This window comes from Marmota monax, unplaced genomic scaffold (genome assembly GCF_021218885.2).
Source record: "Marmota monax isolate L192 unplaced genomic scaffold, Marmota_monax_Labrador192_F-V1.1 WCK01_AAM20220418_F8-fsc00034, whole genome shotgun sequence".
NCBI classification, from domain to species: Eukaryota; Metazoa; Chordata; class Mammalia; order Rodentia; family Sciuridae; genus Marmota; species Marmota monax.
In genome coordinates this window covers 8759477-8771604 of record NW_026693934.1, presented here as the reverse complement: position 1 = coordinate 8771604, position 12128 = coordinate 8759477, and positions in this window count along the sequence as shown.

The following is a 12128-nucleotide window of genomic DNA, read 5'->3' as shown; positions in this document are numbered from 1 at the left end:
CGCAGGTCCCTCCCACCTCCGCCGGTGCCCAGCGCACCGCTCGGAGAGCAGCGGCGAGCGCGCCGGGTGGCTTTCTCCCCGAGCCTTGCCGGACGCCGCAAGCCAGACTGAGGCTCCCGGGACGCGGTTCTCACCTTGAAGAAGCTCCGAAGGAAGTGCACTAAGTTGAGCATGGTGGCCGCAGGGGCGCCTGAACCCACCCGCAGCACCCAGAGCTGCGCGGCCGAGCCCCAGCTTGGGGAACCCCGCCTCGCGCCCCGCCCCCGCTCCGTGGCCAGCCTCAGACCGCCGGTAAGCCCCGCCTCCCGAACCCAGCCACTGCCAGCACGTGCGAACCCCCGGGGACGCGGCCGGCGGATAACCCTGGAGCTGTCCACCCACAAGGTCCAGGAGTCCGCGGGAAAGTCCCCGCTCCCACTCCCGAAGTATGCCCGGACTGGGGACCAGGTGAATAGGCACTTTGCAGGTCCATACAGAAATGACACACTAGCGTGTGTGCATCTCCACCCTCGGATTCCCTTGGCGTGTCCGCTGCACCTGAGTCCCGTGACTCAGTGTGCCCCTGGTCTCCTGATGGGAGGGGCACCCCACCGCCCCCTTTTTTTTTTTCTGACCGAGAGCTTTGTTTGTCAAGTTTGAACTTTCAGAGGTCAGTCTGTCCATTTTCATTTACTAGTTGAGAAAGTAGAGGACCAAAAAGGTTCAGCACCTTGTCAGCATTCATACATCTAGTGTGGAAGATTGGGAACTAGACTACCTGCAAACTAATTCTTGACCCAGAGCACCCTCTTGCCCCTCTCCCTATTTTTCCAGATCTGTTCTGGGACATACCCTGTGAGTGGAGAATTCAGGAACTGCAGAGTTGCTTTCTGCTAAGGGGGAAAAGGGAAGTCCTGGTTATTAAGTGCTGGATTTAAGGAGATGGGGCCTTCCCAAGACACACACACTCTGGATGGTCTGTAGAGCCGTACTATTTTTATGAGAAAAAAAAAAAGCTTTAATTTTAATTTACTTTAACATAAAAATCCTAAGTTCAATAATAGTACTAATAATGAATTGTATTCATCTTCATATAAATACAGTCATAAAATATGCCTTTAATTATATTTTTATGCAGGAAAGGATCAGGACTTCGAAGTGCCAAGGGCTTATCTGCATCTTACATTACTGAATGTAATTACTGAAGGGGTCCCATGGGAGGTCCCATGGGAGCTGAGCATCTGCCCAGTCTGGCTTTGCTTAACCCTGCCCAAACATGCACCCCTCACCCAAGTCAGGTCCCCACTGAAAGCTGTTTCTGGTCAGCAGCACCTGTCTAGGGTTGCCTAGTAGAGTATGTCCCCCCACCCCCCCACAGCCTCTGTTTCTCCATGCGACTCCAAGTCCATGATTTTACTAGAAACACCTCCCTGAGGCACATGACAGTGGGACCAATAGTGTGGGATTTGATTCTGGACTCCTGGCTGGGCTCCATATCCCTTGTACCATTAGTCACCAGCCTTAAATCTACCTTTTTAACATAGAGAAGAGCGCTGCCTGGTTCAGTCTCTGTAGAGAGCCACTGGGAAATTAAACCTCATAGGTGCCTCACAAGAATTAAGTCCCTCTTCTTGGAAGGTGAAATGTGTTAACCTACTCCAGAAGCAGGAGAAGGGGCCATGTGAGAATTCACAAATCCTCAGCCACAGGTTCCACTGTTATCTGGATGCTTGTATATGACCAGTAAATTGGTTATGTACCACAAGTTCTCAGATTTGAGTGGCATCAGAAACCCCTGGAAGGTATATTAGACCTTAGACTGCCAGGCCACCCAAGTTTTTGGTTCCAGCTGACCTCAGTACTTTGCTCCCAGACCATACTTGCAGAAGCCCTGGCCCAGGGATTGGGGCTTGGGCCAGCCTCACAATTTAGCTGATGGGCAGACTCCAAGTAGGAGGATAACCATCCCCAGTAGTTCCAATTCTGTTTACCAGGTACCTACTATGTCCCAATGTAACAACTTTCTTGCCATGACTTTGTCTTTCAACAGTCCTGGGGGAAATGAGAATATCAAGTGCTCAAGGGAAAGTAAGTCAAATGTGTTTTTAAGTCTAACTTTTCCTTCTGGAGAACACAATTTTAGGATGACTTGACTACATTGTGATATTGTTCTCTCTTTTGCCATTCAAAAATAAAAGGCAGACCTATTAGCTTTGCTGAAGGATTTGTGCAACAGTGTTTCTGGTCAACTGAATCCACTGAGTTTAACTACTATCCCAACTTCATGCCTAGCACATACTGGAATTAAACAGGTTCTGCAGTATGGGAGATGATTGGAGAGAAGATGATGCGGTAGATGCCTAACAAGCAAGAAAGTTCAGAGCAAACAGCACTCACAGGAGCTCTGAGCTTCACTGCATATACTTTTCTGTGTCCAGAGTCCTCAGGCATACATATAGATGGACCCATGCCACTAGCTGGGGTCTGGATCACAAAGCACAGAAACGTCCCCGGCTGACAAGGTGAATATATGTTTGGAAGAATGTGAAGTAGGTCACAAATCCATAGGCAAGTGAAAGAATGCTGACTCCAAGGACAGGCAGGAACCAGCCAAGCCAGTAAAAGTGTCTGCCACTGAGAATCTACCAGAGAAACTCCCCCTCAGGAGGCTGAGGATGCTGCTCTGCTCCTAGGCTTTGACCTCCTGCAGCCTCTGCCAGCAACCCCTGGTGCCTCTATCAGTTCTTAAGATACAAAGTCTAGAATCATCACTTTTATGAATCTCTTTTTAATGAGGACTTGGGACAATTTGAGATGCACCATGGGCACTTGCAGACATATTTGTGGTCCTAAAATGATGATATATGGGAAGGGCAGGAAGGAATTAGGGATGCCACTGGGAAGCCCACACAGGGTGCCTCTAAGGGCCATCAGAGGAAGGAAACTGACACATGCTCTGCTCTGTGTTAAGAACCATTATGGGTGCCTTGTACCTTGACATAAAAAATTTCCCTGCAGATGAATCAGCCAGGTAGTAATGCACCTATGAAGAACTCAGCAGAGAGTTGTGGGAGTTGTATTTGCTGAACTCAAAGTCCCTGAGGACTTGGTGTATCCATGAATAGTTTCAATCAAGTATGCATGGGAATGGCCAACAGGGCCCAGAGTCTGAGACGCTCACCTCACAGGCCACCAGCCACCTCTGAAAGTGTTCATCTGGCTACCCTACCCTTCCCACTCCTTCTGCCCTTGCCCAGTGCCAGAGCTTCAGGGCAAGTGCCTCCTCCACTGTAGGCAGTTCCTGTACTCGGCTCACTACCTCTCCTAGAGATGAGCATCAGTGCTGCTCACAGGTGAGGAGTGGGCAACATGCCCTGCCTGTGGCTCACCATCCCTCTTTCTGTCTCTCTCTGTCCCTCTAGGGCCCTGTGTCCTTGGCAATCTCCTGTCTCCTGCTCAGGCAGAGGCAGGACCATGCACACACTTTCCAAGAGGCACAGCAGACAGGCTGTACAGAGCTGAGGGAGACCTGAAACAGTGAGTAAAACATAATGACCAGTGAAAGAAGGGTCAGCTCCTCCACAAATCACAAGGCTCTTGTATGGAATAGACAGGAAGCATGAGGTATATTTCTCTTTATCACTTGAGGAAATCAAGGTTCAGAAAGATAAAGCACTGCTCAGTGCAACTGGAGGCCACACACCTCCTGGAGGCCACAGGAGTTGTGTGGCCTCCAGTTGCACTGAGCAGAGCTGGATCTGATGGCCAGGGATGAACAAATTCTGTCATATTTAGGGTGCAGTCAGGGCCTGGGGTGCAAGGTTGAGGCAGAGGCTCAAGATCTTTGTTTGCGAAGCTTCTCAAAAGGCATTGAATAGAGCTGGAACTTGGGGAGAAAGGATTCAGGCTGGGAGTATCCCAAGAGCCTTCTGCTGGACTCTGGCCTGGCTCTACCCTGAGAAAAGCAGACCTGGGAAGATCATCCTTGGAGATTCCCATGAGGGTGGTGGTCTCTGAAGAACCTGTTATGTCTGTCTCCGTTGATGCCTCTTGTGTCTGGAGGTGCTGGGGACACTTTGACTGAAAGGGACTTAAAGGCATAGAAAGTGGGGGCCAGAAGAGCTCAGGCCAGGTAGGACAACCCAGGGATCCACAGAGTTGGCATTGGAGACCATCTGCCGGGAGAGATTCGGGATTCCCTGCCTCTCCCCACAAGTCACAGACTTAGTGAAAAATGGAGGCAGGATTCAAACCCAGACCCAGGCTGTACTCATGTTCCTTAATAACAGACCACTTTTCTAGGGGGATGGTGTAGAAATGGACTCTATCTTCGCCCACACCAACAGATCCCTTCCTGCACTCACTGAGAAGACAGACTGACACCACTCAAAGTGCAACCTGGCACACAGGAGAAGAGGCAGGGTAGTCCTCTCCTGACAGGATCCCTCAGGCTCCTGAGGCGCAGCTACGATCCCTGCCTTGTTTGTCCTCATCTCCCCTTCTGCATTTGAGCAAGGGTAAGAATGACCCGTATAAGGCTGCCGGCTAGGGTAAAGTAGGAAGTGTCAGCCCAAAGCCTCATCAGCTACTCCCCTGAACCTCAGTGTTCTGATCTATGAAAGGTGCTGAGGATAGAACCAGCTCTCAAGGCTCAATGTTCAATGTCAAGATTGTGCAGTTCCTTTATTCCTCACCTCAAAGGGGACCAGCTGTTTTTTCCTAACAGTCAATACACTTTGACTTTTTATTATCTTAATATCATTTTATTGGTGCATTAAATTTTATATAACAATGGGCTTTGTTGTTACATATTCATACATGTATAATTTGATCATATTCATACATTCATACATAACATAATTTGATCAACGTTATCCCCCAGTCCTCCCTTCTCCCTTCTTTTCTCCTTCCTCCAGGGGAAGCACATAATACATGCATATGAGTTTCAGGTATGGGGAGCAATCTGGCTGTCCTGTGCTCAGAGGACTCTTGCAAATAAATCAACTAACAGAAAATTACAGAATAGATTAAGTGCCATTAAGACAAAAAGTTCAGGGGCGATGAAGAGAAAAATGATTTAAAAGATCAGAGAAATTCTTTCTGAGCACTAGAGACTAAGAAGGGTCCTGAAGTTCTAGGGGATGAGGGTCCTTATATGGGGAGGGTTCAGGGGAGGTAAGGGCAAAGGCTCTGGGGCCATAGCAAGTTTGGGGGGAGCAGAAAGAAACCATAGTAGCTGTACCTCCAGGAGCATAGATAAAAGGTGAAAGTGGAAAAGATGGGGTGGGAGATGAGGCTGATGAGCAAGCTCCCTAGAAACAGGGAGGAAGGGCACGGATTTTCCTAAGGACTGTGAGTAGCCACTGGGCTAGGGACAGAGGAGGCAAACCTTTGAGATGGGTCAGTAGGTCTCAGGGAGGAGGGTGGCTGGAGAAGAGACTTGGCAATGGGGGTGACCAGGAGGGATTTGAGGTAAATTTTGAAGATACATCCAAAAGGAAGTGCTAGTAGATTGGGTATGAGGCTTTGGGAAAAGGAGGAATCTGGTGGTTTTTCTGTGTGTGTGTGTGTGTGTGTGTTTTGTCTTTTGTTGTCATTTGCCTGGTTAAGTAGAAGGATGATAGCCTCCTTAGATGATAGAAACGCTGGGGCAGTTTCCATTTGGATGGACATGAAGGATAGAAACCCACTTTTGAACACATGAAGTTTGGGGTGCCTATTCTGGGTCCAGTACCAAGGAACCCAGAAGGCACAGGAGCAGGAGAACGGCCCTCAACATGCTTGCAATACAGTGGGTGACCAAGGATTGTGGTGGTACAGGGGCAGCAAGGGACAAGGGGGACTGCAGCTCCATGGCAGGTGCTGGAGGTCTGAGTGGAAGTAGCCCAGGAGCCTCACCCTGTCTCCAGGGCCAGAACCAAGGACCCAATGTAGCCTCAGCCTTAGGGTCCTTGAGATTGACCGACACAGCAGACGTTCATGGCCATAGTCTCCCCGCCTGATGATGCTCACTGCTGGGAGCACTTTGCTGGTCACAATCTCTGCTCCCTGAATGTCCCTGCCCCTTACCCCTGGCCCAGATCTCCCTGTGTCAGGACCATCCCCTGCCCAGTGTCCACGTTTCACTCTCACTATCCCCTGAGATGCAGCCTCGCCTGCCTATAGGGAGGGGCCCTGTTGCTTTGGTCCAGAGGAACCCCAGTGCCCCCCACAGCTCTGACTCAGTTCCTCTTGCAGTGTTGTCCATGATGGGCCTGAGCCATGGTCACACTCAGTCTGAGGCCCCAGAGCTGCCCCTGGGTCTGCAGCTAGCTGAGCAGATAGAAGGTGGGGACCCTGTTCTCTCCCAAGCTCTCAGAGCCAGTGAATGCTGACATCAGCAACATTCTTGCTACTGGGATTAGCAATCTTCTTTTTTGTTTTTGTTTTTTTCCTTAGCAATGCTATCTTTAATGAGGTCCCAACCTGCTACCCGACAAGACCTCAGAATACAGAGGTCCTCAGGAAACTGTGTAGGTGGAGCAGGGGCCCCCAAGGGCACAGGGAAGGCTGCTACCCAGAGGAGGAAGGGGTGACATCAGAGAAGTTTATTCTTATATGGGTCTTTCCTAAGCGGACAGCCTCTCAAGCCTCTCAGTCTGATGCACAGTGGACAGAGGCCTGAAGCAGCTGTGGTTGATTCTGAAGGCCTCCGTGAAGCCTTGGTGACCAGGGTTCCTTTGGAACCCCATGTGTCAATCATCAATGACCCTTTTTGTGGGTGGTGCTACCTGTGAGGACACCCATTATGACTGGCTGTGTTCTGGGGTCTGGTCATCTCTGTAGCACAGTGGGGGTGGGGGCCTCCAGTTCTCTGATCTTACATGCTCTCGGACCCATTGTAGGACATATATTCAACCAGATTCCTGAATGAACAGGAGCCACATCTGCTCTGAGGACAGAGCCAGTAGGTACCCCAGAGGCCTTCCTGGAAGAGGTGGTTTTCACCCACACAAATGCACGTTGCAGGCGCACCCATGCAAGACACAGGCTCCTGGTCTGCACACCCAGCACTTCTGCATCTCTAAGTAACTGATGGCTCTGTGCATCCTGAATTAAACTGAAAAGTGCCTCTAGGGCATCTCTCGGTGGACAGGTGCCAGGAGGCCTGCCTCTGAGGACCTTGCCTCTCACCCTACAGGTCACCAGTCTCTCTGTTAGGGAGGGTGTATATTTCGAACTCAATTCTGCAGAGGGACTTTCTGTATCCCCCTTCCCAGACAAGAGAGCGGGAGCTGTGCCTTGTCCTCAGGCATCCGGCTCCAGGGTAGAGTTGCAGGCTGGATCTTTAGGGAGCAGAACAGGTCATATCCCCCTACACACATGGTCACTGTGTCCCAGAGAAAGTTGGGCTGGGCCACAGTGGGTTGGGACCACACAATGCTCTGGGTGGGGGCCATGGCTCTGGCCCCCTAGGGCAGGGCTTGTTGTCACCAGGGTGAAGTTGGAGCACTGTGAACTTTGAGGAGTGGAGGATTCAACAACAATGCGACTGGCTCAGTGCATTAACAAGCAGCTCTCTCCCACCTCTCCCCCCAAGTCTGAGAAAGGCTCAAATGAGCCTCTGTATAGCTCTATGAGGTCATGACTCACGGACTGTGTTCTATGCAGGGCAAAGAATGGCATCTGCAGAGTCTCTGGCCAGCACCATGGATTGTTTATCACAAAGGGAAAGAAAAGAAAAAGGAATGAAAAGGAAGAAAGGAAGGAAGAATGAGCCCGCAGAGTCTTTATTTGAGAACAACAGGGACCTTCTTTTCTGTCTCTGCTGTTGGAAGCCCCTACAACCAGGAACAGAATGGGGGTGTCTCGGGGACCCCCCACACCTCTGCTGTCACCATATGGGTCCTGCCTGCAGTTCCCCTCTGAGAAGTCCCTGGGGTCAGAACCTTGATGGAGGTGTAATGAGAGAACTAGACCAGACCCTGGGTTGGGGAGGGATCTAGAGATGGTAAAGGGCTGAGGAGAGACTTTGGGGGGAGCCAGGCTGAGATCAGCGTGCCCCTTGAGAGGCAGAGAGATGGCGTCTGCTGGAGCCTGGATGTGCAGGACAGTCATCCTCAGCCCTAGCTCCCTCACCCGCTCCCTGCCTCTGCACCCCCTCCCATCCCTCACTGTTGATCCCAGGAGGCTGGAATGAGTCCTGGAAGGGGCCACTCCTCTGTCTCCCCCCACCTCTCCACTCCTGGAGCAGGGGCTGCTGGCAGGATATTTTTTGTCACAGCTGAGCCCAGCAACTTCCAGAGTTAAGAGGCAATGATAAAGCAATTTCATTGTGGTGCACCCCCGTAATCCCAGTGTCTCGGGAGTCTGAGGCAGGAAGAATCACAAGTTCGAGACCAGCCTCAGCAACTTAGCGAGGCCCTAGGCAACTTAGCAAAACCTTGTCTCAAAATAAAAAAAAAATAAAAAGGGCTGGGGATGTGACTTGGTGGTTAAGCATCCCTGGGTTCCATCCCTGATTCCATCTCCCCCTCACAAAAAGAAAAGAAGATTCCATTAAGCCCTGTGATTCAGGGGAGCTTCCTGACTCCTCCTGTTGAAGTGAGGCTCCGACAGCCAACTTGGGAAGCAGGGAGCAGTGTTCAGATCACACAACTCCTCTACCAGTGTTAGCCACGTCACACTGATTCTGCCACTGTCCCTACGTGCTGCATGATTGATGTTCCAGGAGGGGGTGAGGTGCTCCTCTGCCACCCTGGCACCTAACACAAGTGCAGACTGTAAACCAAGAAGCAAGAGATGCTGAGTTTGGAGCAGATGCTGAGGGCTACAGGGGCAGGGGTATAAGGTGGGCTCTGGGCGCTTGAAGGACTGAAAGGAGAGCGGTGAGCAGCAGCAAGGTGGTGGCCACTAAGAAGGAAGGGCCAGGGCAGCAGATGAAGTTGAGCTGATCCCATTCCAGCAGGTCCCCTGTCAGACTCCACCTTATAGGAGAGGAACCAGAGCAGGGGCTGGGAAGCTGTGAGCAGGGGCTGTGGGCAGCCTTGGAGCCTGGGGCCAAGCTGGGGCAGAAGGAGGACGGCTAGGGCCGGAAGGCGCCAGTCTCCAGGGTGATGCTGATCTCAAAGAGAAACACTAGAATGCACTTTTGTGTGTAGCAGATGGTGGGGTTGGGGGGGGGGGGTTGTTCCCAGGGGAGAGAGGGGTAGAGAGAGGAGACATCAGCAGGAAAGAAAGGGGCCATAAAACATGGCAAAGATGCCCACCTTGTACCCTCACTAGGCAACAAATAGCTTTGATTCCGAGTCCAGGTCAGGGGGTTGCATGCTTTGAACAGGAGGCTCTGGAGCCTGAGAGAGGCATCCCATTCAGGGTGGAAAAGCCCTGCCACGCCTGTCTGGATGCATGTTGGCAGGCTAGGCGAGGTGATTCCCACGGCAGGGCCGTATCTCTCCTCTTTTAGGGGCAAGAGAACACCAGGTATAGTTGGAGGGAAGAATGAATCAGAGGCAGATTTGAAGTCCTCTGGGCCACAGCTTCTCCACCGTGGGTCTGCCAGGCTCTGAACTCTGTCTCCCATCCCAGGTGCAGGCCTGGCCCCCAAAGGAGTCATCAGCTGCCTGGGCACCACCCACCTCTAGGCCTGGCCCTGGCTCCATGCACAGTCTTTGAGATGGGGCAACCTGGGTTTCGGTGAGGTCACACTGCAGCTAGGGGCACTTGTACACGCTGGCAACCACACAGAGATGTTTTGTGAAAGGAAGGACCAAGGAGCCTGTGGAGAGGTGCAAGAACCCTTGGGAAATCATCCGGATTTCACTTTGGAATCTAGTCAAGGACTCACACTGGGTTCAGGTGGTCTTCCCCTTCTCCCTTCTAGGATAGGCTACAGGCTGAGTGCTTTCATGCAAACAGCAGGTCCTCTCCTAAAAGGGACCCTGGGGACCTCTAGGCTGGGGATGCACTGGTAGCTTTGCAGTATAGCCCTCCGCCCCGCCCTGGTGTCCTCATTGGATCCCCCAACATGAGGTGACTTCAACCACCCCACCCAGACATACTCCACCTCTGTGGCTCATGGAGCCGGTGGGATGACACTGGGCCCCTGTGCCAGGGATCCAGACCAAGCCTGCTCCCTACAATGGGGAATGCAGGGAGAAATCTATTCACAATACAGGCCATGCCTGGCTCCTGGCCACTCAAATCGTGTGCTATGTGAGACGCCTTTACAGAGAGGCGCAGGGTGTGTGTGTGTGTGTGTGTGTGTGTGTGTGTGTGTGTGTGACTCCTGCTTACACCCAGGATAGCAGAATTCATGCAGAACAAAAAGACTCAGTGAGGGCCCATCACAGGAGGGGCTTGGGTGACTCATTCTCCCATAGGCAGCAGGAAACCAAGAAGAGGTTTAGGAGCTTCTTCTGCACAGTATGCTTTTGTGTCTTTGTGAACCAATTTTCATTCACAGAAAGCAATTGCAGCTTTCAAAATAGGAAGTCGTTTAGCAAATGTGTGTGTATTGGCCAGAATCTTCTGGTTTCCAATGAAGAAACAGCTGGGTGGACGTGCTGTGAAATGCCCAGGATATCTTGTCCTTGTGCATGTATGCAGGCCCCCAAGGGTTGCCCTGGGATTCTGGCTGCAGAATCCACAGAGTGGGATATGCTGGGGCGCTGGCCAGTCCTATGGGCCTACTGAAAGCTGCTCTCCCCTGTGCCCAGATGCTGGGTGCTTGCTGTAAGCCAGCGGCAGTGCAGGCATATCATGCAGTCTGTGGCCCGTTTCATAGATGTGGAAACAGAGGCTCAAAAGTCATTCCTTTAAATGCCTGGGTGGCAGAGTTAGGACCCCAACTGCATGAAGAGAGGATGGGGCATGTTCTGGACCCCCTGGACTCAAGGTGAAGTGTGGTGGGGAAAGGGGATGCAGCTGAGTCAGAGGGATCTGGCCTGGCCTCAGTGTCTATGTGGTGAGAAGCTTGGCAGAACTGAGTGACTAGAGGAAAGGCCCATGTCAGGTTCCTCCTCTACTCAGAAAATCTGCCAGGCAGAGCTCAGGGGTGTGCCTCCCACCCCAAGTCTCCATGGACCTGGGGAAGGCCCAGCCTCTATGGGTTTCTCATATGGAACCTTCAGGCCATAGGCCTTCTGCATGCCTCAGAATGTCCTCCAGAGGCCAGGGGAATGGCACAGATGTGACTGAGCAAACATGAAATAGGACATCCAGGTTTGATCTCCCTGGGCTGCCTGATTTGATCATCTTTCACATGGCCAGGACATGGCAGCACCAGGACTTAAACTGAGACCAGTGTGACTCCCAGTGGCCCTACTTGGTGGCAGAGACTGATGGGAAGGACACCCAGCCTAGGTACTGGGGCAGCAGACACTGGCTCAGAGATAGAGGAAAGACCTGAGAATCCTACTTGACTGTACCCACACAGATGTCACCTGGAAATGAGCTGATATCCACAAGCCCTCGTTCAGCAGCGGGGATTTGCAGTCCCTGTACAGGCATAGTGCAGAACCTGCTCAGAGCAGGCTGGCTGCAGAGGGATTTTTCTCTTGTTCCTCCATAGCCAGACCCCAATTTCTACCTGGTTAAGATAACACAGCAGACCATCAAAGGCTTGCTCCAGGCTGGTTGTCAATGAATTCCTGCTCAGGTGTCAGCTAATGGCCTTCAGGGCCATTCCCAATCCCACCTGCTACTGGGTAGCTGCAGTCTCCAGACAACAGACTCCACACTGTTCCAGGCACACAGGTTCCATGGCGACCATCTCACCACTTAAGCCAGGACCCACCACTGGCAGGAAGCGCAACGGCACTCAAAACCTGGTGTGATTGCATACGTGTGTGGCTGTGGATTGGGCCTTATGCCTCATTACCAAATCCAGGAGGCTTAGGGAGGTAAGGAGCCCTGTTAAGTTGTTGCACTGGGACTACAGCAAACCTAGAGTGTTCTGGAAACCAGGCCATGGGTCCCCTAATTAGTACCTGTTAATTCTTTATTAAGACATAATTTTAATGAGGATCTATGACATTCAATTTTTCAATAATACAGGGAATTCCTACCTCCCTTTCCTCCCTTTCTCCTCCCTCCCTCATTCCCTGCTAACTGGAGGCCCCAGTCCAAGGGCAAAGAGCAGAGCCTTGCTCTCTGATTGCCCAGTTCCA